The sequence below is a fragment of the Anopheles gambiae genome, chromosome 3, assembly GCF_943734735.2.
Source record: "Anopheles gambiae chromosome 3, idAnoGambNW_F1_1, whole genome shotgun sequence".
Taxonomy (NCBI): Eukaryota; Metazoa; Arthropoda; class Insecta; order Diptera; family Culicidae; genus Anopheles; species Anopheles gambiae.
This window is the reverse complement of record NC_064602.1, coordinates 80187075-80212625: the sequence shown is the minus strand read 5'-3', so window position 1 is coordinate 80212625 and position 25551 is coordinate 80187075. Positions and strand designations below refer to the sequence as shown.

Genomic DNA, 25551 nt, shown 5'->3' with positions numbered 1-25551 from the left:
ATTCCCAGACGAGTTTGATTCAGTCACAGTTGGTCCGTGTTCATCGGTTGCGTCATAACTTATTCAAAATTCACCAAATTCCATGTTTGACATTTTCACGATCCTTTTAGCCACAATCAAGATAAAAGAAACATCAAATTTCAATTCCCCACCGCCAAAGCAACGCGCACATCACACAAAATCTCTTTTAACGACACATATTTTCACAGGTCTGTAGCGGTCCCCACGCATCCCACGTCCGAAGCGACACAAGCTGGGACACCACATGTCCATGTTTGGCTCTAGCCGTGTTCCGTCTCCCACACGTCTCCCACAACCGCCAAAACAAACCAACCAGGCTCGGACTTGAAATTTGACAAATAGACCAACAATAATAAACACCACACCGTGCCACCTTGCAATCCCGGGCAACACCCGGGCCAGAGCGCTAGCGAGCACACAATTGAACAATGCGGGTTCTGGCGGTCCCCCCGGGCCGGAGGGTCTTGATGAAAGAAAAACAATAACAACGGAAGTGTATCTCTTGTCATTTACGCTTCGCGTCCACCGTGCGCCTTTCCACAATGCGCCCAAGCGCCCCTTATGATTGGATGGACAGTCCTCTCGCTTTCGCTCTAACAAGCGTGTAAGGATCCGCGTGTGGGGTAGGGCGACACAAGGGAAAACAATGTTTCTGCCGGTAAAGGGAGTGACGGGGTGGAGCGCGGTTCGTTGTTTTGCGGACGTTTTCGGACCCGGAACATCGATAAACAGAAAACAATCCACCACCGGTCAGAGAAGAGGCCCGCAGAGCCAGGGAAAGCCAATAATCGAAGGGCATTTCGATAGATGCCGGGCGCTTCCGTGTCGGTGATCCGCCCCGATTGATCCCGAACCGTCATCCATCTGCTGGTTTGGATGATCCCATTTTTATGCTTCTTGCGCACGGATGCGGGGCATTCTGCGAAGAACAGGAGACGGTGGAAATCACCATCAGTAGAGATACGCACGCACACAAAAACTCACCCACAGAAAAGTCGAATCAAACAGTGCCACCGATTTCTCTCTCCGTCTCTCTCTCTCTGCTCAGCTTTTCGCTGACCCGCATCATAACGGACCGGGAGTGTCATGGAGGACCATCGCAACCATGTTCTGCTGCGAAACTCACAGCAGCCGCACGGGTGACAGGGGCCTGCTGACAGGCACCAAACAAAACCAGCAACGAAACGGCAAAAAAAAAAATCTTGTCCAATTCTCCAACTCCAAAACAAAACAAAAAACACAGCACAAAGGCACAAACATAAAGCAACATCCAAACCAGGGAGTAGTGTGCGCTGCTCGGGCCGAAACAATTTAATTTTGATTAATGATATCTTCGTGCACGTTTGCACCGAAGGGAACTCCACAGCGGCCCTAACGATCAGCCCAGCGCCCCCAGCCCAGGCAACACATTGCTGACGGATGGACAAAATCATCGAGCAGCGGGCGAGCAGCCGGTGGTGGTCCTTTCCCTTCTTCCAAACTCCATCCGACCATGCAGCACCACCATATACTATCTGGACCGAAAACGGGGGAAAAAGCTCTCGCCGCTATCGTAGCCATCGAATCAGCGCGAATCATATCAAACGCGTTGAAGGTTGAGGGGAGGCTGGTGCACGCTGCCCCTGGAGTAGATTGAGAGAATGTAATCGAATCCTCCCATGGGGGATTCTCGGGGGGTGAGGTCACAAACTGGAGTGCGGCCCGGGGGATTGGATTTCGAAGAAGCTTAAAAGTGTGGTCAATTGTTCGGTGTCAATCAGTGCAGGTCGTCGGCGAGTTTCTTCAACCATTCTTCAGCCACGACGAACGCCCCGTGAGAGCAATGGACTGGAAGAATTCAAAACTGATGTCTTGAGCGATCGGAAAAGATGGAAAAATAAATGGGGGAAAAAAACACTCAAACAGCTAACAAACAACAATGGCGGGAGTGGGAGAGGGAGGTAAAAAGTCTCACTCAGCCGAATCTGTCAACAAGCCAATCGTCCTGGACCGTGGAGCCCCATGCCCGTTTGTGTTGCGTCGTTCCCTTCTCAGCGATCGGTTTACTTTTGGGTGTACGAGGCGCCGACAGTTTGGTGCTCTTTCGCCACAGCCTTCCCGTTATGCTTTCGCTCCGTGTGTTTGTTTCGTTTTTGTAATGTTTACCACCCCTGCGGGCTGGGTTCGATCCGAGTCCCAATGACATCCGCACGGTTTATTAGGACTTTTCAGATTTTTTCCTCTGTGTCTTTCTATTTGCTCTTTGGTGCAGTTAATCATCCGTTTAAAGAGTGTTGAAGTTTAAAGATCTTGGAAATGATCCAAATTTAAGATGATTTAAGATCAAGATTATAATGTGAAACAATCAGATTCCAAATTGAAATTAAGGCATAGATAGGAGAGGATCTACCCAGGAATTCTGATCAAACAAGTAAAGTAAAATATACTTGAACACCTTTTGAATGGTTTTGAAGATAACATTAAATGTGTAATGAATATCACGTTATGACAAGCACAGAAGTACAGAAAAAGGAGTTTGAAGGAATGGCAATGAATGAGAGGTAAGACTTCTAACTCCAATTTCTTAATCGGACAGTTTTGTTGAAAGCATTTACCTTTCATTTTAAAATGAATTGCCAATAATTCTAGAGGAAACAAAGCATTCAGACATCTTACCTTAAGCGGTGATTAACTCTTGAAGGTTTGTGAATTACAATGTACACACTGAGAACCTTTGGAAAATGTCAAAGACTTCATTACCAACCCATATAAACTGCAGCTTAGATCTTTTCCCAATCCAACAATATTGCAATGATGAAGTCTATTTCATCTTCAACAAAGCGTTACAAGTGGGTTCTAATCGGCATAAAACCAATGTAATTAAAACCAGAGTATTACAGCTCCCCTTTTAATCCGTACGAAAGCAAACTCCGAAAACAATCATTCGTCCTACCCTTCAGAATACATATCCTATGATGAGGTAAGCGATAAACGAGAGTAATAATTGGAACCAGTTTAAAGCTCCCCTTAGCTACACGATATCATTCGCCATTCCAAAATGCCCAAAAGCAATGCCTCAAGCCTCAGCTAGCCTCTTGCCGTCTACCAAAGGGACCAGGCTAAAATGTCCAGAAATGTATCGGTTCGCTAGTACTGCCGCGATCAGACAGACTCCACCGCCGTAAGCCAATCGATATCATTTTCAAGAAGCATAGTGGTAAAGGTGAGCCTAGAATTCATTTCCGGCTCAGCCTTTTGGCCTTCGGATCGCCTCGAGCCGGTCGGGTATCGCATAACACACAAAACCTCCTCCCCCAAGGGGCTAGAGCGAGTTGTAACTAGCCTGCGAGGAGCCGCAAAAAATTGGCCGCTTCCTCAATCCTCCAAGCCCGTAGGGTTTGCAAGTTAATCCAAACAAAGCAGCTGCGTGGGCAAATTTTCGTAAACCTGGAACGGTTGCGTTTTGCCAGCAGCGGTAGCCAGAAGTGCCGGTAGGATTATGCAATTCTTGGGCCAGCCTGGAAGGTAGCCTGTAATCATACCCACACGGCAGACTTTCCCTATGGAAGAGAGCGCAACAACGAAAAAAAAACACACACTCAACACACAGAAATATAATCAATGCTTCTTTCGGAGGATTGGTATAAGCTGCCCGGTTCAACCTTTACGCAACTACGGGCAGACACGCTCGTAGCAGAGAGTTGTTAGTTCGGCCAAGCGAAGCAACATGCAAACATTCTCAAATATTAACCAAAAGTGAAACAAGTGGAGCTACTGGAACGCACAACAACCACACCCTGGGAAAGCCAAATCCGTTTGACCAAACAACAGTTTTGCTGCTGCCTCGGGAGAAATAATCTTGGTAGGTATGGGGCCACACAACTCAAACCACTGAAGTTGGGGAACGGCAAAAGGCTGCTACAGGCGCACTTTAAAGCCCACAGGTAGGTAGGGTTAGGTAATTCCCATAAACTGATGAATAATTAACCCTTGCCCTGCTTACACGGGAGCGTCCTACACCAGTCAGGGGATGCGGAGAATAGTACGAGAGCCACGAGGGAGGACACATGTGTGTTTACCTAGCTGTGCAGCTAGTAGTAGCTCAAACCAATTCTTGGACATAGTGGGTATGGACTGCCGGGAGTTTGCAAAAACGAAAATACCAGCTGTGTGTATTGCAGCTAATGTCGGTTGGGTATGTGTGTGCCCGGAACACCACCTCGGCTTCAGTGACCGGAATGGATTGGCTAGAACTGAGCCGACCTCACTACCCCTGCCAACAGAAGCCCGATTAGCTTGGAATCGATAAATTACCTTTGCAATTTTAATTCCACCGCTTGCCATGCACACCGGCAGCCTGATCCAATTTTCAAATGTCCTACTGGGATAGGCTGGGATTTTTGTTCAATCAATTGCATTTATCAAGTACCCAGTTACAGCACTTTTCTATGCCTTTTGAACAATGGGAAAACATGTTTTTGTGTTTCAAATATCATTCAAGACTATGCACAACATGCATCAACTTTTTTTGTAATGTGTTTGTCTCGTCTGAAGAAAATTCCCAAACCGCAAATGATTGCCCACAAAGACAAATGATAGCGTAATTAAATGTGTACATTTTGATACATACAGACACACCATACACACTGACATCCGTTCTCAAGTTCGTTCCCTTTCTTTTTAACGATCAATAAAGTCACCCAACGAAGTCGCCGCGGTGAAGTCTGGTGGTTGGTGCGCGATAAGGAACCGAATTTCTCAAATAAATCTTCCACCGCAACAAGGCGGAATGGTTTGTTTCGCCAGCCTCTCAACACATTCCTTCAAGAACCTGAGCCCTGGGGAAGATGTCTCGGAGTTAACAACCCTCCACAAACAACAGCAAAAAAAGGTACGGGATGAAGTATAGAGAAAAAAAACAGTACGTTATTCTTTTTCGTCATCCCGCGTAAATGATCTACCCTCTTGCAGGAATACTGGCGAGGGAATACAACAACAACAACAAAAACATCAGTATCATGCCTTCCATATCTCTTCCGAAAGCCCCCGGTGGAAATTGGTGGTAGCAGCAGCAGCGCGTTTAACCAGAGTAAAACAGATGCGACCTTTTAAAGAAATTGACTCCACTGTGCGCGGCAAACAGCGAAATCGCGCGGGGAAAATGAAGCCAATTTTTTGTTTTTTCTTTGTAAGACGCAAACTGCAACCACATTGAACACACACGCCACTGTCGGTTGAAGTGACGATGAATCGACCGTGTAGTGTAAATATGTGAGTGAATGCGTATGTGAGTGTGTGATAAGCTGTTCATCTGTGGCCTGCGTCTCGTGGGAAAAGCGACACGTAGAGCGTGGAGGAGACGCAGGCGATGTCATGCTAAAAGGTCATTAAAAATCTTTAAACAGATAGAGCCTCTTAAACGCAGGTTGCCGCGCGCCAGGCCAGGCAGAAGTAAGTCGCGCTCGGCCTGCCGAGAGGATGGGATGGCCCCCGCCTGGTAATTAAGGCAATATTTGTTCCGTTTCGTTCGGTCGCTTGTTTCACTTTTTCTTATCCACACCATCCCGCGCTGCTGCTCGAGTTTCTGCCGATCAAGAGAGGTTTTCGTTTTTTAGCTCGTGTGATCATCGTTACATTCAAACAGAAAGAAACCAACGACCTATGATGGTCCCTTCAGCAAAAAATGCGGCTCAGAAGAAGGTTTTTCTGTTGTTTGTTTTAGGTTGGCAACTACATAAAAATTGTTTGTTTATGATTGCACTTACTCTTGGACCCGCAGTTAGCGCTACTCAAATACATTTATTTCCATTTTTTTCTTGTGTGAAACCCGTACCCTGTTATTAATTCTGATGATGGAGCCTAACTGCTGAAAAACGCATTCTTCATGCACGCCTTATTATGGCTGGGAGCATTATCAGCCTAACCCTTATTATCTCGCATGACAGATGTGCATCTCTTATCAGCGCTGCTCTGGCGAGATTTGACAACTATCACCATTCCAATTTGTTTCTACTGCCACGCTCTTTAGCTCATCGCTAGCTCCAATTTCAAAACTAATACATCATGCCCTCCACCATAATGGTTGACGTTATCGGTGTTTCTAAGTAACGACCCAAACCCGTTGACAGGTCATTGAATAACGCGCTTCCTGGGGCATGTGCCTCAAACCCGCAGGAGCGCATTTGATCTCTCTCGCACAGAAAACCGAAAAGCAGATCTGTGTCTGCTGTGTCCGAGAGACATCGCGTAATATGAAACGCATTTTGCAAGCTAGCGGTAGGTAGAGCTACGGGGACTCGGCAGAATTTCTCACACACCGGATGCCTTTTATGAAACCACAGAGATTTCATGCCAGTCAGATAGACCCCGCCGGATGATGGACCCTACCTCGGACGGATTGGATTTGAATCCAAGAATTGGAAATAGTGCGCAGTGTGTGTCTGTGCACGCTCGGTTCGATTACCGAATGCACTGGTCGAAAACCGGTCAACCGGGCAACCGGAACTGGCAGCACAGGTTCGCAACGACCGTCCGAACAGGTTGCTGCCGGCATTTCCTGTGGCAAATGGGAAAGATCCTGCATCACACGCGGTCGCGGTGCAGCGCGCATGTGAGCGATTGTCGTCGTTCTGACGAGTGGACGAATCAAGTTACAACTTCTCGTAGTTTGCTGGTCCAAGTTAATGGAGATCATTGGTTGGAGAGAAAAATATATGTCAACCACTGTTCTAGGAGTTCTGCAAGGGCTTTGTTAGTATACTGGAGTTGGGAAGTTTTACTTCCATTTTCTCTTCTGGCGAATGTACGGTACTCTGCACAGCTTGGGAACTACGTGGAACAAAAATTCTGCATTCTAGCAATAGAAACAGCATGCAACGAATTACCAGGGACTTTGCAGTGTTGTCAAACAAATTTTGTGTTGATGTTATAGACAGAATCGTTTGCTTGAAACTCATTGAGAGAATATGAAGAATTAACTTCATTTCTTGTAGATACCATGATTGCCTCTTGATTGAAACTCCTTATTATTTCAGCACACGTCTACTAATAGTTGTATTCAAAATTAAGATGTCATTGTTTGTATCGCTAAAGTCTTAATCACTGTTCACGCGTAACTTTTCAACATTTTAAATACTATGAATCATTGAATTGAAGTTAATATGTTGCTCCGCTATCTAAAACTACCATACATCATACTTTTGTAGCTCTTAAAACTGTGTCCAAACACGTGACTGTTGCTCTGAAAGCTCCATTACAGCATTTAATTGAGACGTATACCACAATAACTGGAAAAAATAACGATCTCTTCAATCTAGACATTAAGGTCATTGAAGTATCATAACTTACAATTCTACAATTATAACTAAACGTACTGCTCTATCGCTCCTGACGTTCATTATATGAGAGCTGCAAGGACATACGTTTGACAAGTCTGCGCTCTAATGGAGTTTCCTCGCCCTATAACCCTTGCAACTCACAATTACCCATCGCCACTAACACATTTCAACACCACTGCTCGAAAGCAAAGTTTTTCCTTTGAAAACAAACGGCCAACTAACCGGTTCCAGGACACGCGGTAGCAATATGCCCACCGTCCGGCCGGTTAAGTGAGGTGACGAACGACACTGGGACACGAATGGGAGGAAGAAACTCTTCTTCTACCGCATCCCGGGACCGGGAAACTTCTTCTGACAGCAACGGGGCGTTCCAATTAGCTCCCGAGAAGGAGCACTCGTACACAACGCTGGGCTAAACTAATCAACACAAAACAATCGCAAAGCAAAAGGGGAGGGGAAAAGTAGCCTTGTTTGCATTCAGACAGTTTCACCAGGCAGAGAGAGTTTTCCGTTTTCTGTGGCATTTTGAAATGTGTTGCAAATGGTAAATGTGTGTGTGTATGCGTCTTCCGGGTCCGAGGGTGTCTAGATGTGTGTATTTGCTAACTTTGGAACTAAACTAAAACAAAACGTCTAAATTGTGGTGTAACAGGGGGAAACGCACCCCTCATCGTACGGTAGAGTTTGTGGTAGTGTCCGTTTCATTGTATGGGTGTAATTTAAAGTGAAGTAGCATTTAAAGCATGCTCCATCAATCATGAATACGGCTGACCATTAAACCAAACTCCCTGTCGATCGCAAGTGGTAGATAAAGTTTCTGTCCAGGCACAAGTTACTTCCCAGGAGACCGGAGACTTGGGTGGCGCAAGTCACACATAGTGTCTAATTTACGCCAGTGACTCAGTGGATCAGCATGCAAAGAGTGCGTCCACCCACCCTCGAGCCTTACACGTTCTAACTACACGGAGGTGACCATTAATTCAGCATTAAGTTGAAATCAATTGAGCGACATATGCAGAACGAGAGTTACTTCTACACATCTGTAGCAGAATGACACGCTCGAAACTCGAAACTCGAAACAAGTTGGGAGGGAAGTTTTTCTCTGGAATTGAGATCGGTTGAAAGATTTCTTGTGGAGCTAAAAAGGACCAAGTTTCCAAAACACCGCCCACCTCCAATCTGGCAAAAGTCCAAACAGCAATGAATGGACTGACACGTCCTGGGTTGTAAAGTTCCCGGTTGTTGGAACTCACCGGGCAGCACCGGGATTAGGGCACCATAATTCTTCATAGTTAAGATTAAGTTGCAAACACATGCGGCACACATGAGTGTGTGGGTTGCACCTCCAACATCCCTGGGAAGACCCAATCAGCTAACCAACATCTTTACAGGCGAGGACGGACACCTGTTTAGCAAATCTACCATCGTCCCACGACTCAAAAACTACACCCTACTCTGGTGTGAAAAATGTCCAACTAATCGTGGGCTTACGTTCAAGAAACTAAGCTTCAGTGTAATTAATTCCAGCAGAATTGGTTTTGGAGATGACATCAAAAATTATATTTCAACCTTTCGATGTTTGATGGTGCAAGAGAAGGGATTCCAGTTAGCTACATACCTTTCTTATTGACGTCTGAGAGTAGAAGAACTTCCCTGTCCACAGGGCGAATGTTAGGATCCGGTACTTTGAAGTGTGTTTCAATATCCAGCTGATTTGCAACCTTGAAACTGGCCTCTTCTTTTTTACACAAAAAGCACACCTTAATTTAATAATTTGAATTAATTTTTTTTTTGCGATTTATTTTCGTCAACCCTTTGCTTTTCAAAGCCGCAAACGCTCACAGAATCACAGCACAGCACACAAGGATTGCTCGGAATGAGGGAAAAATAACCTTTCCTTTGATTGAATATATTGAACTCTTTTCTTTTTTTCTTTCCACAGCGAAGGAACGAGAATTTTTCACTTTCACTCTCACATTGCCTTCCAGAAAACCCAAGCAAGGGAAATTGCCTCGCTACAAACCGTATCCAGCGGAGACGATTTTTCTTCTCTAATCTTTGATCTCCTGCTGTCGCCTTGCCGGTGGAAGATCAATCACTTATACCACACCACATAGACACTTGCACATACACACACATACACATCATACACAAACACCAACGAAGGAACGCACAGAGGCGAACGGGAACCGCGATCTATTCAAATCAAAACCCCACCGTTTTATTATTGAACCAAATTCCGAAAATATTGACAAATAGCTACCGCCCGGCGAACAAAACACAATCAGCTGCAGCACACGTGTGTGTGTGTTCGACCGACCCGACGACCGTATTACTTCAACAACTGCTAGCCGGGTTTTGTTTTTGTTTTGCACGAAGCAGAGCCGGAGTGACGATGCTGGGCCCTTCACTATCACCGGAGCCAAGTTGCTCCAATTTTTCGCTTTAGTTGTGCTCCCTCACAACGAGGAGGTCACCATTATTCGGAACTGGAACGAATTTCTTCCCCGTGCTCGATCACGCAGTGCCAATTTCTTTGCACCACAGCAGGCAGGGGACGACACAGTCCAACATAATGCTCTCGCCGGGGCCTATCGTCTGGTCGCTGCTACTCAGCCACCCTAGCAAAACGTTGTATTTTTCCCTGCTTCGTTGGACTAGATCACGTTCGACCGATTTTTCTTTCGATTGATTAATCGAAAACGTGGCCCAAACACCAGGCGATGCGTTGCGTTCCCTTCACTTGTGCACTTTTTTTTTTAGTTTGGTGTTTCGCTTTCGTTTCGCAGATGACCCTTTTCTGATGTACGTTACATTTTTTTTGTACGCCTCTGTCTGGGGCCAACAGTTGAAGGTGATGGGATATTGCGCACACCGCACGTCACGATAACCGGACACAAACAATCACAGATAACACCTACGAATGAAACGACCCCCGGTGTAAGGAACGATTTATGCGGTGAACGGGGGACGGGCTTTGATGAATTCCGGTACGCCGGTTATCTTATGGCTGAGGTCGCAAACACACACACACACGCATAGCTTGTAAATCGAAACGAAACCATTTAAAACCCACAAAAATACGAATGCCGCACTGTCGCGCTGTTACAAACACTTGCACAATATATCTACCGTACGCCGGTTGCCGCGTCGTGGGGTTCAGGTGTTGTACACGCTTTTGCACTTCGCCATCTGTTTGCACGGCAATGGTTTGCGTTAACGTGCGATAAAACGGAATTTATTTCGCCCAGCACTAACTATCCTGATACTTTACCACACGGTCTAATATTAAGCACCAGTCGGCCGGTTGCGTAGCACTGTAAACGTTTCGATACTCGGCAGCTTCACGCGCAACACGCAACGTACGTAATTCGGCCTAACCCGGGTAGGAGACACACACAATGCGCGCGACGCACGTCCGTACGCGGCGAGAACACGGCGATGAATGAAATGAACACAAACAGTGAAACGTTCGAGCGTTTCGAACGAACCAACGAAACACAACCGCACACACACATACATATGCTTGATGGTAAGATTTAATCGGTGAATGGAATGAACTAACGCGAGGCTTGCGAAAGACCTGTTCCGGCTGGTTGAATCATGCAGAAAACAGCAAAAAGGAGGAGAAATAAAATGAAGAGCCGATGTAATTAGAAATAATTCAAATGTGCTAAACTGCATTTCTTACTACCATTCTCAAAATTTTCATTGATGTAGATTGTAGGCCTATAAATGGATTTCCATGAAAAGGCTTATTGAAAATCGTGAAATTCGCGGTAGTTTATTAGTATTTCATACAACTACACTTTGTTGACAGATTGGAGTAAATGAGGCAAAAGAAAAATAGGGCGTAAACTAAATATTAAATGAAAGATTTAATTTCATTATACACGATAGATACATAAAGTTTCACAATATTGATATGTAATGCTCACCTCAAAAAGAATAGTTTTATGAGCACGTTAAAGTTTTCTTTTTTTATTGAATAGCCTAAACAATAATTAGTACAACATGAAAACTGTTTATTTGCAACAAACAAATTCAAAAGCATAGACACAACATCTTCAGCAAGATCTACCTCGAAATGTGCCCTTCTCCATTAACCCTGCAAGTAAATATTCATTCAAATAAATGAAAACATTGCACCACGGCTTCCCCGGCGAATGAATTCCAGAGAGAACATGAAGCCGCTACGGTGCCGAACGTGTTTTTGTGCCAGTGCGGGCCAGTTGTTCGAAAATATGATTCTCTCGGCCACATTTTCGCCCTCTCTTGTCCGCACAAACTTAACGAAACTCCGGAGCACAATCTCTACCGGAGTCAGGGAAAATGAACCTTTTTGTTGTGAAGCCTTGTTCCCCTACTCGTCATTAAATCCAGCCGGGTACTGGAGAACTTAGGCGAGATGAAATATTTCAAACCGAATGAATTTGTCCCCTCGATCGGGAATTGATGAAGCAGCAGTTGTTTTGAAATACGTTTTGCACGGATAGGAACATTATTTAAAGATAGGAAAAGGACTGCAATCGTTTGATTTGATATTTTCGTTGACTTGGGAAAATAAATGACTTGAAGTAGTTGCTGTCATTTGCGATGCTAGATGGATTTATGTAATTAAATGTGAAAAATATGTGAAATAACAAAAACTGTGTTTCAAGAAACTTGAACACAATAGAATATTTTATTTGTATGATTACATAAATATAAGATATAAAATAAAGAAGAGAAATGATACAAAATAATTTGTAAAAATAAATGATGTGCGATGATAATTGAAAAAGAAGAGCACAAATTTTCTATGCTCACCTTAATTTTAAGTAAGCAGGTGACATTCTCCCGTTTTTTTTTTTGAACAAGATTAAATAGTTGAGCTTTTCTTTGATTTGTGTCTTTAAAAATCAGGCTGATGTACGACATGTAGAGTCAGACCTGTCCGTAATCATCGTAGCTACATGCTTTGCTATATGGGCTAGTAAATAAAACATTAGTCGCAGATATTGATCTTTGATATTGATATTGACAAATTGACCCTCAAGGCAGCGAACAATGGGTGGCTACGAAGCGAACAATGAATGGCTACGAAGTGTTTTGAAATTATAAAGCATGTTTAGGATATAACATTGCCTAACCTTATGAAAGCCACAAATCTAGCGGATTTGTGGTCTCGTATAAATTAATTGCTGTAGAAAGATCAAAAAGAGAAAATATACCAATAGTGGTGCAATTTGTGGTGGTACAGATGTATTTTATTGGATTTAAAGTGTCAGAAACGACAATTTCTGAATATTTCAACACATAACAGTTGGAATATGTTTTATCTTCGCAATCACAATCATTTTTACCATGAAACACATCGAATTTACGAAAAAATACATACTTTTGTGATTGCTTCGTTGTACCTATAATGGTGGTATGGTTCCTATAGTTGTCGTATTGTGTTCCTATAGTGGTGGTAAACATAGATGCCTCAAAACAGTGTATAATATCAATATAACTTAGTTTTGAAGCTGTTTTCGTATGAATAGCATGGATTACTGCCATAATAATGATATATTTCGTAATTTTATCGTAAAAAATGTAAGAATTTGGTTGATGAAAATATTGACTGTAGTACTGAATAACAGTTGTCGTCAACCCATACCCAGAAGAGTTTGCTTGATTTGAAGTCGATTTATCACTCAGCCAGATAATCGAATTTTGGCCTTTGTTTGATAAATTACTTACAGAAAACTCATTTTTGTTGCTTATTTTAATGAAAACAGTACGACATGTCAAAAATGTCGTCGAAAAAAAAAATCTAAAATTAGCTGTTTTTATTGATTTTAGAAATAGGACCACTATAGGAACATGCCTGTTTGGTGTACCTATAATGGCACTATCGTAAAAAAAAAACATTTAAAAATACGTAATTATGGTCAAAAGCCAATGAATTTGAATAGAACAATATCATTTGATAACAATTATGTTAAAAAACTAATAATTGCGTTGTTATGTGGTCATTTAGAACGTTAACAAGAATATGAGTATCGTTATGAAATCCTAAGGGTTTTGGAAAAATGTTGATACCTTTCACAAAATAATGGATTTTTCGGTCACTAAGATACGGAATGGCCCCATTTCATTTTTAAATCCTTTATAAAAGGCTAGAAAACATTTCACACTATCATAAATAACTTAACTACTGTTAATTTATCGTATGAGACGCATTTTAGTGCAATACCACCACTAGTGGTACTAGCTCTATACATATATTGGTACGTTTACCCTATACATAAATGAAACATGAAAAACATAACTCATTCTTGAATTAGAATTCACGAAAATCGATGCATAAAATGTAATTTCAAAAATTATTTTCTTTCGAAAGTTTAGTACAAAAAAACAAAAAGCTAGGTTACATGTAGCACGTTTCAAACAAGTGGACAAATGAGATAAACTGGGTTGCATGTTATTATAATACAAATTCCTTCTTTGCTCGCTCGCGGTACTTCAAATGCTTAATTAAGCAATACGCTTTAAAACCAAACTCATCACACACTTTCCCCTCTGACCGACGAATCGAAATAGCTCACTTAAGATAGAATCCGTCCCGGTCAAATGCATTCAGGCTCAAAGAATGCATGTCCACACTCTCCGTGTGAACTAATCTCATTTTCCCCAAAGCTCACACTCCACAAAACAAACCCAAACGGCGCCCGATTTGGCAGTGGAAAGTGACCAAGGGTAAATTTCTTCTTCAATGTTAATTTAATTTAATCAACATGCTTTAAATTTCGCCCTTACCCCCCAAAATAGAAAACTTTTGCCTAGTTAACATTCCCACCATTCCACGCTGGAAGCGATGTGAGGAAATGATAATGCCTAGTCATTGAGCAAGGGCACGAGTGTCTGTCTTATTTTTTCTCGTGGAAGACCTCGTGCAAGGGTACCGGGTAATGAGCACCGTAAGTTATCGTTCTAACTGCAACTTGCTTCGCTTACTGTGCCGTGGTTGATGTGTGCCCCATGTGCACATGCACACCACGTCATGTCAATTCATTCGCAACAGGAAACGATTTTTTCCTCCCTCCCGCTCTCTGTTTTTGCACAGCGTTCTTTCGGTGATAAACATTATTGTTTGTTTTGATTGGAATGGCATGCTCACACCGAACCAAACTCTGCCTTGCCATTAGGCGAAACAACTACAAAAAAAATGCACGTGTTAAAATTCTCAAACGTTTTCGCTCCCCGGCATGATGAAACAAACAATGCCGAATCAACCCCTCTCCCGCTCCGTTCTGATGTTTGTTTCCCGTGCCGTTAGTTGCATAGCCAGCATAAAGTTGCTTTGCTAGCAAAACGCATCATCCAAAGCAGAAAGGGAGGACCTGAGGGGGTTTGAAAAAATAACAATTCATCGACTTCATCGTTTAGTACGTTCGTACAAAATTGAAACAACACAGCCAAACGTTTCTGGGGCGGCTTCTGTTTGCTGACAATCATAAAAATGGCAACATTACTCAACCGAATCCGTAACGGTGGCGAATCAAATCGTTGCAAATTATGCATGACTTTCGGTGTGCGTGCCTCTTTGATGGTGCGTAATAGGTACGGTGCAGGCGCACGGACGGACGGTCCTTCCTCCAAAAGCAAACAGAGTGACAGGGTGGAACGGCGATCGGTTTCGGCAAGCGAGAAACCAGTACCATATGGTTGCTTCCCCCAGCCGTGCCAGGGGCGGCAGCGAAGTGTGACGATCGATTGCAGACGATTGATAACGGGCAAGGGAGCCGCCAGCCTCATTCGCTTTGGCGGACGGAACTACTTTGAAGATGATGGTGATAAAGACAAAGTTATTCGGAACCGCTTCGTTCCAGTGGCTTGCATGCTAGAACGGTGGTTCTACGCGATAGAAGCGCCCTGACTTGTAATATATTGAATTTGATCTATTTGCAGCTCACTCCAGCCTCTGTGTTCTTCAACCAGTGCGAAATGAGTATGGAAATGGTGGGAAAACTTTCGCACCACAGCACGCGCCTCAAGAATCCTGAACAAAAAAGTGTACTTTGCCAAACTTGATAGCGACCAGGCAGCGAACGCCACAATCAACCATGTATCCTTCAATTGCGAAAAAAAAGAGCATGTTCCGTTTTCGCGGATGAATAATTAGCTTTTCCTATCCCAGCGCTCTCCTCCGCTACATTTCTTACGCAATCTTTCCCAACTCCGGTATCCGGTTTCCGTGTTGCTGTGGTCACTTCCGAATATCGTTACTCACGGCAGCGGGGTACTGTTTAGTATTCCGGCGGCGTCTGTAACTCTCGGTGGCTGGAAAACTGGGCCACCTCGGCGAGGCTACGGTACGCCTGCTAGAATAAATAGAACGGTAATCACTGAATCCGGGCCGAAGGAGTGCAAGAAATCTTTCCGTTTTGTTTCATTGCAAAAAACAGCTCGCTAGCTCGCTTCCATTGTGGGAAAGTATCTAATCGAGTGAAATTGTTTCATGGAAAGTGTGGTGATTTGAATGCGTTCGGAATGAGCGGACGGAGAGTGGAAACTTTTCCGGTCGGCCAATACACAAACAATCCGCCAATTTCCGGGAGAAGTTTTCCCTCGCCGGGACAGTGGGTTGAAGTATTCCGTAGTTGAAGTATTCACATTGTCAATAAATTAAGGCTTATATTATAGTAAACATGATGAAAGCCCATTTTTACTTCAAAATAATTTGAAGCACAATTTGAAGCAAAAATTGTTTAACATTGAAGAACGGCTATTACCAACGAATGCATTTAATATAGAAGCGGTCGTTGAAGTACATACGTCCTATTTGTCCTTAGGTATCTCCGAGAATTACAGAGCTCTGGAATTTACGTAGATGAGTTCATTAAGAAATATTTAATTTAATTTATTAGGCCTATTTTATTAGATCATCAATTCTTTAGAGTATATCATGCTTGTTATAGCTTTCTCTTACATCCAATAATAAAAAAAACTGGAACCAGCAACTAAAAGGTCTGACAAGAGCAAATTTATTCATCATAACTAAATATAACTTTCACCGGCCTAAAGACCCCCTAGGAAGACATTCTAATGTTATAGAAGGATTATTTGTAAACGGATTTCTAAGGAACTTAACTTTTACAGGAGTACCATAGCCAGCTGAACGCTGTAAGCTTCATTTCCAATTCGTAAAACCGCTATTCAACGTTGTCAAATGTTCGTCAAACGTACACAAAGCAACGAATGACCATTCGAGTTTCTATTATTATTGTTGAAATGTATTTTTCGGGATTGCATTGTTGGATTACGGTGTTGAGCTGACTAGACAACCCATCTATCGAGAATTATGTTTTACTTATTCTTTAAAACAAGTCGCTGGTTATGCAATCATTATTAAATCTTTTAAAATTAAAAAAGTTTCTAAAGTATGAACTACTGATAATATATGATTAATATCATTTTGTTTGGCTTCAGAGTAGTCATTACACTGTAAATAAACATTGAGATGACGACCTTTTTGTTGGGTTCTTAGAAAAAAAATAAGCCTCTTAAATTATTTACGTAATGTATGAGGTCCAAGATACAGATATAAAATCTGACACGTTATTAGTTCTATTGTTCCTATTTATAGGATTACACATCCACAGGATAAGAAAGCCATTGAAATGTCTATTAAGCATTGCTTTCATGTCAGCCAGGGCACTTAACCGATTTTGTACCGAATTTAAATTCCAACATGTTCACTGTGCAACTCCAATGGCATGGAAATAGATCCGGAACGCCGAAAATGTCTATCTTTAAATAATATCTGAACAAGTTATCGTCCTGTTCTTGGAAATGCCGAGTTTTAATATCCGACATTGAGACTTTGATGGATTATACAGAACAGCCTCTTCAAAATCAACAAAACCCAGCAAAACGGGAGAATGTAAAAACTATTCCTTATCCTTACTCCTGCACAATGCCATTCCGTGCTCTAAACAAATTCTATCCTCCGCTCCGCACAACCAAGTGGCCACTTCCTGCCTCTTTAGTACAAGCACGATTTGAGAGGGAGTGTGTGTGTGAAGGGGGGATAAAAATCTCAACAGATGAAAATTTGACCTCTTTTCTCCCTTTTCTACTTCCTCTCCTTTTTCGCTAGGCATAACCTCTTCATCTGGTTCATTCAACCGTAAACCGTCTCTCGGCCACAGGAGAAATCAAAGCAGTGTAAGAAAGTTGCTCGACACGGGGGAAAAGCGTCTTGTGCCCAAACTCCCTCCCAGGACATTGTGTAACTGCCCCAGGATCAGTGGGCAGTGGGTAACATGCAAATAAACCACTTAAGAATTTTCCACACATGAAGCAACCTTTCCGGTACGGTTTAATGCGGAGACGCAAAACTGTGCGGACGTCCAGCTGTGCCGGTTCAAAAAACGGTAGCGACAGGATTTAGCCTCTAGCGGAAGGTTCATTGCTCCTGATAAGGCACCGTGTTTCAACACGAAAACACAATTTGTTGGAGCTCGTACGTAGTAAATACGTTAAACATATTCAACACGCTTACACCACCAAACTGAACAGAAAACTGAAACCCTCCACACGCTTTTCCGGCTTAAAGAAACAGCACGAGTTGAAGTGAAAACTAGGATGCTTTCGGTGCGTACGATACCCTACCCTCCCGTACACCGGACGCCCCGTGGACTTTAATTTTGCAGCCAAAATGAAAAACGCACTGCGCCCTGTTTCGCTCAATTCGAAAGTAACATACGGAATGTTTGGGCCTTTCGGGGTGCAACGTCCCAACCAACGGAAGGATTCGGAATGCATCATAATTCTTGCCCCCAGAAACCGTTCGGAAAGGAAGTTCTTTTTTGTGTGTGTGTGTGTTGGCCCGGAGAAAGGGAACTGCTGCGCCCGGCATGAGACCGCCGATTGATCGTTTGCGGAGATTAAAGCGGCAGTGTAATGGGGGATGAACAAAAACCCACAGGAACCCGTCCACCCGGGGTACACGGGATTATGGGCTCTAATGCGGTGCCGAAGGCAGCATAAACACTTGGCACGCGGTATCACGGGAGGAAGTGATGGGTAGAGGCAGAGAGTGGACAAAAAATTTAGTTGACGAGGGGATTTTTTCCGCTTCCCTGCTCACAGACACTTTCTTTTTAAGGTCCTTTCTGTTTCATTACATTTCCAGTTTATACCACCGAAAATCCCTCCTCGCACCGTAACCGCTAATCGTGACGAACGATTACGGGCTGCGGGACGGCGGCAGCGATGAATAAAAATAGAACCATGAGGGGTTGAAGTCATGAGCGGGTCCTTTTTTGTTGTAGTTGTTGGCAAGAGCTAGAAGGAGAAAAGGAACAAAAAGCCAACGCAAACAAAAGCTGGTGCTAAATGTCCCGTAATGCGGAATCCCTCATAATGCGCGTTCGGGGTTTCTTTTTTCTTTCTCCCGTTTTAGGAGCACTTTTCGAAGCACAAGTAGCGCGCAATAATAGTGGAATATTATTTGTTTGGTTTATTGAAATGCAGCCATTCATCGGTCTGGCAGAGATGCGGGATAGTTTTTCGCGTGTTTATGAAATTTTACCTCGCCCCCGGACAGAATCACCAGAGTGAAAATTTTGTACTGGCCGAGAAAAAGCGCCCACTGAATCCTGCATGTGTCAATTGAAGCAAGTGACTTGGACCAGCAGAATCTTGTAGCCCACAGCCACAGGGAGAGAGATTTTATTCTCCTCTGCATGAACCCCATGAAGTGGTGCCCCGAAATGTTTATTTGTTTTTTTTTTAACGTTTCAGCTTTTTTTGGTCAGTTGTTTGTTAGGTGCCTGACATCGACTGGCATACTAGCGGTACGCACTTTCCCGATTGATTGCTGTCAGCTGTTTAAGCGCATTCATTTGACGACGGGTTATGATCCCATGCTACAACAACAGCACACACACACACACTTCCGCGGTTCTGGGTTGGGCTCGATGGCACACCATAAAACGGAATGGTTTATTTGGATGGAATGATTTCTACGGGCTGTTAAATGTGTTTGCCCTATAAGGGCAACCGTATGACGCATTCGTCGGTGCTGTGATGATGATGATTTTTTTTTTCGGTGCGTTTTGTTGAGTAGTGCATGTTGTTTGATAGTGGAAATTTCGTGGAAATAAGATGGAGAAGGGGGATAACAAACACACACACAAAAAAAAAACTCCACTGGAAGGGAAAAGTTGGTGTACTGTTGTTCATAAACAACAATGCTGAATGTATGGATTTTGGGTGTGTTGAAAAAATAAATACATAATTTATTTACCTCAGTGTACGCATGATTGCATTATTTATTCACCAATGACAGATGCTGTAGTTAAAAATTAAAGAGACTCTCTATTAAATTTGGAAGAATAGTTCATGAAAGTTATTTTAAAGAGGTACATTAGCCATTCATAAGTGGCGGTCCCGTAGTACAGTCGTCAACTCGAACGACTCAATAATATGCCCGTTATGGGTTCAAGCCTAGAATGGACCGTCCCCCCGTAGCAAGGATTGTGACTATCTGGCTACGTGGTAATGAATTAAGTCTCGAAAGCCTGTATATAGGCCGGCATATCCGCGTAGGACGTTATACCAAATAGAAGAAGAAGCCATTTCTGTTTATCGTGAATCATTGGCAAAATTAGGCAGAGGTTAAACAATAAAACTGTGGACGCCAGAATAAAGCACGAAAATGCATGTTACAATCGCTTTGATTCCTTGAGGTATCTATGGATTTGCTATCAAAATGTAATGTGCATTTCAGCAAGATTTTTAGCTTTTTTATCAAGTAGTACAATCTATCTTTTCAGGTTTGTTATCAAAAAATAAAACGTCATCTTAGTATCCCTAACCTCCTTCATACGCTCTCAAGGTTACACAAAACTTGCGAACATACAACCTTGCATTAAAGTGACGTAATTTATCCGAACATTAGCATCATATTATTCACGGATTACACATTCTAACCTTCACTCCATTAACCGTTTGCGGGTAGATGTCATGAACAACTGGATTATTTCGCGCGCTTGCCTCAGCGAACAGCAGCAGCACAGCGGCCGGTATACGGATTCATTAATTTTTACTTCCACCATTGCCCAAATGCTGAACACTTATCGCCCCCTGAAAAAAGGTTTCCCTTCATTTTCATTTACACCATCTCTCCGCGGAGGCACATTCGTTCCGAACTGAATTCTTGATAGGCATCGGCGGTGCACCCCGTGCTTCGCATGTTCCTCTCTCGTGGCACCCCCCCCCTTAAACCTTACCTTAAACATTCATTGCCCATTAGTGGGGATGCATTTCGGCACCGATCGGCACCTGCAAAAGTTCGCATCAAACCGTACACGTTAAACTTGATGCAACACAACCGCAGAAACCCTCTGGCGGACAGCCGGGCTAATCATTGCACCCGCAGTCGCGTCGGGTCATCGCCATTGAGACGCGAGGCCTTAATTGATCCGGCGGGGACGTATGAACAAAAAAAAAAAAAACATCCCCATGTATACAAAAACAATTCCGCCATCGCAGGGGAAACGCATAATTTTCCAATTTCATCGCGCTAATCAGTGATAATTATTGAATGCACTTTCCAGTAAATGGCGGACGGCTGATGACGCATTGGAGCGATAGTGATCAGAGAAGCGCTTCGGCGCCCCTGTGTTTTTGTTGCTCCCTTTCCGAGGCGTTATGGACTGTTGCGATACGGCGTTAGAAACTGGCCGGGAAGGATAATAGGGAGTAAAATAGAGGGAAACCATTTCGACGGCCACTGGTCGGCCCGTCCGTCGTTCTGATAGGAGGTGGACGATGAAACGAAACGAAAAACGGAACTCGTTGCACTCTGTTGCAGCACGGAACAACTCAGGATGGAGGGCTACGGTTCCGTCTGCTGTTGTCGTTTCCAGTCGTTTCGGTTGTGGTGATGTTCGCGGCCCAACAGCGCTGCGCTTTGAAACGCGTCACAAAACGCACACCGGGAAATGAATAACCATCAAATGGTTTCGCACTACGGTGTATTATATTGTTTTAAAATGTTTTTTACTAGCTCTTTTTTAACATTTCTACGTTTGTACAAAGAGCAGCAATTGAGAATTTGAGTTGTATTTTCCAATGCAACAAAGCAATAGGCTATAACAGATAAAAGAATTTATGTTTTTGATTCCGTTTTTATACATTTTCAAATATTAATCTATGTTTCAAATATATATCCTTTAAACTTATTGAATCGAAAACATTAGCGTAGTACTCTCATGTAATAAAGTAAAACTGGTTTACACCAAAGCACACGACTCACATTTTCTAAGGCCATGGAAATGTCCACCCTCAGCTGAATAAAGCCCCCAAAACCGAAACGTATCACCAACTACTCCTGCTTGTGAAGGGTTTGATTAACGATCCGCAAATTGACTGGACTGGAACGACCTTCATGAAAAAGAAGGGAAAAGCCGAAAGGAACCACCAATATGTGGGACCACGATCAAACAAAACAGCACAACACTCGCCGAAAGCATAAAACTAGGGCTGAACGAAATTGAAATCGTTTGAAATCAAATTATGCTTTTGTTCCACGTTGCTCTTGTTGTTGCTGGTAATGTTGTTCTGCAAGGGCACCAAACACAACAGTGCTGTCGTACTGTTTTCGCATGCAAACTATTCAGTGGGGAGGCAAAGCTAAATGGAAAAAATAATGAAAAAAATAACGAGCCGCCTGCGAACGTTTATTTAAACGAATAATTTATTTTATTTGTCCACCGACGCCCCAAACAGCACGTTTACTACCATTTCAATAACCCCTACGCTTCCCCGGTGGCGCTTCCAAATAAAGGGAAGCGCACCATAGGGTCAGCATCAGTATTGAACAGTTCCTGATGCATTTTTGAAGTTTTTGTTGTTGTTGTTGTCTCCATCCAGTGCTATCGGCACAATAAAACAACGTGCTGTCCAGTGCGCTCTCGGTGGTGTTGTTTGGAAAATTTGCCACCCGTCCATTGCACCGTGAACATATGGCGAGCGTAAAATCATCTGCTCGATGGACTAATGGTGAGCATTAGAATAGCATGTGGGTAAATAAAAGGTTTAAAAAATATATGCACACCTTTAAATAAACGCGTGACTGCATGCACGTACGCATCGCAGCATGGAGCCCGCATTAGATTTTAGCAAAATGTGTTTTTGTGTGTGTTTCAGCCAACATTTATTTGCGCTAGCTAATGAACGCAATTGTTCGGTGCTCGAGATTAGAGTTAGCGCATTGCAATTTTCTGATGGAGGCAATTGTGTTTAGTAAATCCAAATGAATGTTTTTTTCCCAACAACCAGCTAGCCGCGGATAATATGTTATAATTTGATATATTTATTTACTAATTTATTTCAGAGCAGCATGGAAGATTAACAGAAATACGCGTCAGTCATGATTGCGCTGAAAGTTCTGTCCAAAGCAATATGGCTATATTGACTACGGGTCAGGCAGGTGAGCAGAAATAATTGCTGCTGACTTCTCCAGGACTATAAAACAAACAAACGAACAATAATTCGGTATATAATACATATGACTTTACTATTTGAAAGATTCTTATGCATTAGTTTCTAACGCACAATCACTAATAGATTAAAATAAGACAAGTCATTAAAGTCTGATCTCAGTATTGAACACTACATAGATGAAAATAGAAAGAATAGAGAATAGAGAAAATAAACACTACATAGATGAAAGATTTTTTCGTGAAATTTAACAAACAAATTCGCAGGATTTAATGGAAAGTATAACGAAGAAGAGTGCATCATTTGCTAACTAGAAACCAGTATCAATTCAATACAACACAATTTTAAAATGAAATTACAAAAACAGTACTTGAAATAGAACATTGGAATTCGTAGAAAAACATATAAATAGTAAAATTTGAGGTTTAAACTTGCTTGAGTCATTAAAATGTTGGAAGAGTTAAAATATTTAAAAAACTAGGCCAAAATAAGACATTGGAATCTTGAAAACCATCAATTCTTCATATTTCTGTGAGAACTTACATGGTTATAAGTTGCAAATATTAACATTTTCCGAATAATTTATTTTGCGTACAGTTTCCCTGTACCGATCAGTACCCAACAGTATCTATGTTGTCATGAACAGATATATCTACCATTTTAAAACACCATTTAGGGGATCATTAAAAATGCCGAGCGTGTAAAACGGCAAAATATAATTAAAGTTAGAAAAAGGACAAACAAACGTCATCTGTCCAAACATCGTCACCTACGAGAGGAACGACCTTCTATGGCGATGAAAAGAAAGCGTTGGCTTTCTTTTCATGTAAATCCTCTCACTTGCAGAAGTCAAACAGGGCAGAGAACAAAATCCTCGGCAAGTGGAAAGCGATGAAATGTCATCGTTTGGATGTCTTACATCTATCACGAGCACTGTCCTACAACGGCCAGCTTCAGCGTAAAAAGGGTTCCCCAAGTCCATAATTATCACCGTGCTACAATGCAAAACCCCATGAACTACGAATGGAAATAGGGCGGATTGGTTAGAATATATTACACACACTCTCTCTCTTTCTCTGTAGGTCCTTGCGCCACCGCTCGTGCTGTCGCCGTTGCTGGCCTTAATTAAACAAACACACCCGCCACAAACCAAACTACGAATCGTCGTGCACGATTTTCATTAGTGCAAAACCCATTGATCACACCACAGCAAGCATACATTTTCATAATCCGCAAGGCAGGACGTATAATTTCCCTTTCCTGTCACCGTTCTCCGACCGGCCGTGCTCTACCGTCGGTGCGCTGGTAGGGAAAGGTAGCGTAGAGCAAGAACGTCCGCTTTTACAGCGGACCGTATGGAAAATGGATCAAATGGCCCCTATTTCCATACGAGCGATAGGAGTAATTGGTTGAAAACTCTTTTTTCTGTTCATTCATGGTACCCCTGTGTGCGAGTGGCGGCGAGTTCCTGCGAAAACGATGACTCAATTCTCGGCTTGGTACCGGGTATCGCGCAGGAGTTCTGTGGACACAAATTGGACCGGGCTGACCCCTGGGCTAGCAATTGGTGGTGATGATTTATGCTTGTCGTCCATTTATCTTTATACCATCAGCCATTATTTTAGGTTCATTGTTTTCTTCGCATTCAATTAGGGTGTTAACGTTCCGCCTAGAAGGATATTTGCTTTAATTCTTTCAGGGAGTTTAAATCTATTATGTTTTCTGTATACAATTTTGTGATTACCGATTGTGGGACCATCTATGTAAGGAATTGTATTCGTTCCTATCCTGATTCGTATTATATGTATCTAAGCTGTTTTAGAGTAAACGACTCACTTCAAATATAAGGCACACTGTACAACCAGGAAATATGTGTTCAAAACTAAATGAAAGTAATTAAGGAGGTTGATGAGTAAGCATTCAATATACGCAAAAACTAAGGGGCCGGTCTGGTGGTACAGTTGTCAACTCGTATGACTTAACAACATGCCCGTCATGGGTTCAAGCCCCGAATAGACCGTGCCCCCATACGTAGGACTGACTATCCTGCTATGGTAACAATAAGTCACTGAAAGCCAAGCTCACTTCACTAGTGGGTACAGGCAGGCCTTGACCGACAGCGGTTTTTGTGCCAAAGAAGAAGATAAGCAAAAACTCATATCTTACATAACAACTTGAGACAGAGAGCTCTGAACAAATTCTTCAAGTAAATACTTGATGTTATTTATACCTCATTTAGACTCTGAACCACGCAGTTGGAAATTTTAAATACGAATTATTTGAATAATATTGAGTAATGCATCAGGCAAAATAAGCTGCGTTGATGATCGATTATCATCGCTCGATATGCAATCGCCAGCCCAGCTGGATTGAATTATTAACTTATACATATTAACCGACAAAAGGGAGTGTAATGGGCAGAGTTTATTGTCGTTCTGAATGGTTGCAACTTTTCAATCGGTGTGAATAAAAAAATAAAAATAATTAACCATTAACCACATCCATCCGCTGGTACACTGGTTGCAATTAAGTAATTACAGAAATTGAATCAAAAGCAGACCCATTGAGAAAGCGGAGCGTGCACATATGAGCAGTGATGTTTTGTTGTTGTTGGGTGAATAATGCAGCAAATTAATAGCGTTGAATTTAATTTTTCTTTGATTTACACCTGGATGATTGTCGCCTATAATTAACAACGAACCGAAGCTGTCATGAATACAATGCATGCGTA

At 42.6% G+C, this 25551-nt stretch overlaps 1 long non-coding RNA gene across 2 annotated transcripts in view; it reads right to left on the bottom strand.

Annotated features, from left to right (window-relative positions):
- Window positions 1-10802, bottom strand: part of LOC133394007 (uncharacterized) — a 29137-nt gene extending 18335 nt beyond the window's left edge. Inside the window, exons 1-2 of one of the 2 annotated variants that reach the window (XR_009766559.1) lie at window positions 10612-10802; window positions 8956-10529 (exon numbers count right to left, since the gene is read on the bottom strand). This is a non-coding gene — a long non-coding RNA (uncharacterized LOC133394007). The remainder of the gene's footprint in view (window positions 1-8955; window positions 10530-10611) is intronic. The other variant, XR_009766560.1, reaches the window with a different exon arrangement.
- Between the last annotated feature and the right edge of the window lie 14749 nt (window positions 10803-25551).